General features: G+C 44.3%; 1 long non-coding RNA gene across 2 annotated transcripts; it reads right to left on the bottom strand.

Moving 5' to 3' along the window:
• Nucleotides 1-2286: 2286 nt before the first annotated feature.
• On the bottom strand, nucleotides 2287-3925 carry LOC124654357. Of its 2 annotated transcripts, none has more exons than XR_006988304.1 (4): nucleotides 3681-3858; nucleotides 3042-3162; nucleotides 2819-2873; nucleotides 2287-2306 (listed from the first exon to the last, which is right to left on the bottom strand). It is a non-coding gene; the product is annotated as an uncharacterized LOC124654357 (long non-coding RNA). The 2 variants fall into 2 exon arrangements; XR_006988305.1 differs by lacking the exon at nucleotides 2287-2306 and adding an exon at nucleotides 3882-3925 and having other exon boundaries at nucleotides 2339-2873; nucleotides 3681-3777.
• Between the last annotated feature and the right edge of the window lie 706 nt (nucleotides 3926-4631).

The raw sequence follows: 4631 nt of genomic DNA, 5'->3' as shown, positions 1-4631 counted from the left end.
TATACTCTTGCAAGATACCTTAGTGCAAGGCTCTACCAGAGCAAGGCACCATTACATATTACTTTGTGTTTAATGATCCCAACCCAAGTTTTTATCTTACAAGTTTTTGACTTTGGTTTATCAAAGTTTATTTTTGATTCATGATTCACTTTGGTCTAGAGATGGAGTATTATAAGAGCATCACATTTAGCTTAGAGAGCTACAAGTTAGTTAGCACCCCTCATGACTAGATGTTAGTGCTAAAACTAAAATTGACTACTCTAGATGGGAACATGTGAAATCAAATGACTTTGAAAACCTTGGAGTGATGAGTCATTCTATTGAATTTTTTTAAGGTGAATATGACTTGTGAATGACATGGTGATTTTGACAAAAACTGATGGTTGGGTTAGGATGCGACACCATTCCAATTTCTAAGTACCCCCACAATACCTGATTATGGGTAGGGCTTAACTGGAAATTTATGTGCTTTAGTATGGGTTCCCTCTGAACAAGCGTCATAGGGGTTATGCCGAGGCTGCCTCCGTGAAATGTGAAATGACGTGAAAATGAGGTGAATGTCCTACCCAAGCCCCGTGCAGTTCTCTGATACGTCTCAAACGTATCTATAATTTCTTATGTTCCATGCTACTTTTATGATGATACTCACATGTTTTATACACATTATATGTCATTATTATGCATTTTCCGGCACTAACCTATTGACGAGATGCCGAAGAGCCAGTTGCTGTTTTCTGCTGTTTTTTGTTTCAGAAATCCTACAAAAAAAATATTCTCGGAATTGGACGAAATCAACGCCCAGGGTCTTATTTTTGCACGAAGATTCCAGAAGACCGAAAGGATTACGAAGTGGGGCGACGAGGCGACGCCACACCAGGGCCGCGCGGCCAAGGGTGGGGTCGCGCCGCCCTGTTGTGTGGGCCCCTCGTGACGCCCCTGACTCTACCCTTCCGCCTACTTAAAGCCTTCGTCGTGAATACTCCAGTACCGAGAGCCACGATACGGAAAACCTTCCAGAGACGCCGCCGCCGCCAATCCCATCTCGGGAGATTCAGGAGATCGCCTCCGGCACCCTGCCGGAGAGGGGAATCATCTCCCGGAGGGCTCTTCATCGCCATGATCGCCTCCGGATCGATGTGTGAGTAGTTCACCCCTGGACTATGGCCTACGACCCTACATTTTTGTCACTGAATCGTCACAATAATTCATCTATGACGATTCTATGACAAAAAATAGATCGTCAAAAACGGAGCGTCAGGAATCAACCAACATGACCTTTTACTTCAAATCGTCATAGTCATCTATGACGATATTGAATCGTCGTAACCATTATGACGATCCAATATCGTCACCGGCGATCAGGTCATGCCACATCAGATCATACGTGGCAAGCTGACGTGGCAAAACTATGACGAAATTAAATTGTCGTAATACAAAATCAGCCCGATCCATTTCAGTGGTCTACATGGGCTGAGCCCATTAATACCGGCCTTTTTTTCCTAGCCTTACCCTCTTCCGGTCCGTTTGTCTTTTTGGCCTTAGTCTTTTCATAGCCTCTTTTTGGTCCATTTGTCTTCCCTTTTCAATTCGTGTCTTGTTGAGCCCTTTACTGTTAACAGTCCGTTTTAGTCTATTTCCTTTAATTTCAGAGATTTTGTTCCAAGATCTTTAACTGGGCCATGGCCTATTTAGGGCCCAATCAATTTATTTTGATATGCAAGCTGTACATACAACTACTGTTTGCAGGCCAGGAATTTCTATATAAACAACAAACGACTTTCCATTGTGAAATGATACAGAACGGAATTTCAAATACACACCATCACTTCTCTTACACAACATAAAACACACTTAATGCATACAAGCAGCAACATGTGTGTTCCATCTAAGCTAGTGACAACATCCAATCTCCAGGAAGGCTTCCATATATCATCCTATGAAACAAGAAAACAAGAGTAAGGACTGTGGTAAAATAACAAATAGGGAAAATAACATCAGTTGGGCAAATCAAAACGTCTACTACTGTCATGCGCCCTGTGTATTCAATCCCAACATGCAGCAAGATAGCATAAAATATTTTTAGTCCCAGCTATTACATTTCTTACAATTAATTGTTTTATGCTAACCGACGGATATAGCATGGGACAATAGGTTGTAGTTCCATATTGAACCAATGATGATGTTCAACGCAACAAATGCATGGAACATCGCAATGACAGTACTGAAATCAATCAAATAATCGTAATGAGGCACAAACCTCGGCGACGGTGAGGAAACATCGAAGCGAGAGAACTTTCTTCAACAACCTGGAGAACCACATGAGCTTGGTATTAGCAGACACAATATAACGTGCAGGTACTTTACTTGTAAAGTACATTGCATGTATACAAGACTTAGCAAGCAATAATAAAAATCATGGTAATGGTATCTACAAAATATCTCTGTTTGCATAAATCGCATTTAGTTACAGACAGAAATTAGAGCAACTTCCTGAACGGTCAGAAATTAGACCCAATCAATTTGAATGAATGAATCGATTATACAATGTAAACTGTGAAAACTGAACTACCAACTCAGGAAAGTAGAGAGAAACCAAATAATCAGTTAAGTTCAAGATCCATAGCAAACAGAACAATATATATATTGTTGTCCTGTCACGGAACAAGACACACACTCAACAAACAGCAGATAATTCCTATACAACTCTACACCATGAATGGAGTATTTATGAAAGAGTGCAAGTATTTTAAATTTCCTATGCCAATCCGTCATCACAGAAAGCATATGACAGTATTATCTTGCTGAATAAATGTTTTACCTTTAGTTGGTCCTTATCATGTTGTAGCTACTGCAGGGTCATATTCTAAGGACCACTGGACCAATAAGAGCATTTTCTCAAAGTTAAGCATGCAAGCAGATACATTTCTTATCAAATAAAGTAGGCAACACAACATCATTTCCCTAGAAGATATGCAACTTGAGAAGTCACAACATCCCCAAGACAAAATTCTGCAGAGGAAGAGAAGCAAGCAAAATAATACCTTGGTAGAGTAATTTCCAAGAAACATTAAGCAACAGAGGACAGATCCGCCACTGCTGCTGCTCCTCCACGTGTCGGTCACGACGCTGCACCATCATCACTCCATCTAGTGTGAGAAAGCACTACATACATTCAAACCAATCGCTAATTAATTAATAATGAAACTGCACCTTCAAGCTAGCATCTTAAGGTTCTGTTATTGAGAACTTATATGATGTAACGACAATGGCTATATTGTTGAAATGGCATTTACTGGACAGTAATAAGATAAGTCACTAACAAACACATACACAGTTCTTAGTGCATTCACGGTTCTGAATCTGCCTATTTTTCTTCCTGGGAGCACTGAATACACCAAGTTTACTTCTTAGAGAGTTACCAAATCTAGCACCAGCCTAACCAGGTTCCACAAAGTACACTGACCTGAGAGGCTGAGACTGCTAGAGAGCACAGGCTCATACACGGTTCAGGGAGTGTAAAGCATCATCAGAGCACCGAAAGAGCAAGCTAAAATCCCTAAGGAAAATTGCATACGATTCGCTCTAGCTAATTCCAGCTCCGAACAAAAAAACGACCCGCGTGCCCTATGAGGATCCAACTGATCGGGAGACGGGAGGGGGCCTGGTGTGAGCGTAAGTACCTTGGAGGCCACGATGGCCCGTCCACCAGGAGCCCCAGGCCAGGCGGAGGCGTAGTGTTCGCTGGCTCCCATGCGTGCTCACCGGCGGCCACCGCACCTAATAAACCAACAAAGCAAAAAAAAAAAAAGTCAGATCCGCGTCATGTCTGTCGTGGAAAGAAGGGAATAAGAGGGAGAGGGGATATGGGGATTGTGTTCGACGGCTCTGGATGACGAGCAGGATTAGCGACCCATCGTTCTTGTAGGGTGCTCTGGCCGGTTGAGCTCCGCGGCGGGAGCGCGACCACTGCAAGGAGCGCGAGCACGTCGGCAAGAAGAACTGCTTCTCTTCATCGTGAAGTGAGGGAGAAAGGGGCACCGATGGTATCTCGATCTGATCTGGACAACAGGCTAGGGTTTGCAACGGTGGCGGGATTGGAGGTGGGATCGAGGCGTGGGTGGGGGGATCGAGCGTGGAGAAGCCGAGAAGGTGTGAGGGGCTATGGCCGCTAGCGGCAAAGTTTTGGTTGGCTGCGATCTGCGGCGATGGGGGTGGCCGGCGCGAGAGAGGGAGAGGCGGCGCTTGTGTGACGCGAGGGAGAGAATGGAGGAGAGAGGGGAGGCGCAGCCGCGCAGGAGATGGGTAGGGCAGCCAGTGTTTTCTTTCTCTCTTTTTTTGACGTGGCCTTTTTTTTAGGAATATTTTTTGACATGGCCTTGTGCTTTCTAGGGACTCTCGGGAGTCGTTAGATAATATTGGACGGTTGAGATGGCCAATCCGCGGGAATCCTTCTTTGCCATCTCGTTGGCTGGCTCCAGCCCGCCAGATTTCGCTTCGTTACTATTTTAAAACCACACATCAGGGGTCCCAGTTTTTTTGAAAACCAGTCAACACGACGCTGCCTGCACAAGGTCGACACCCAAGAAGCTCAAAGTAGCAAATCAAATGCGAAAACTCGGAGTCGCCGCACC

This window comes from Lolium rigidum, chromosome 5, assembly GCF_022539505.1.
Source record: "Lolium rigidum isolate FL_2022 chromosome 5, APGP_CSIRO_Lrig_0.1, whole genome shotgun sequence".
Lineage (NCBI taxonomy): Eukaryota > Viridiplantae > Streptophyta > Magnoliopsida > Poales > Poaceae > Lolium > Lolium rigidum.
Note: the sequence above shows the minus strand (reverse complement) of the source record. Positions and strands in the feature narration are given on the sequence as shown.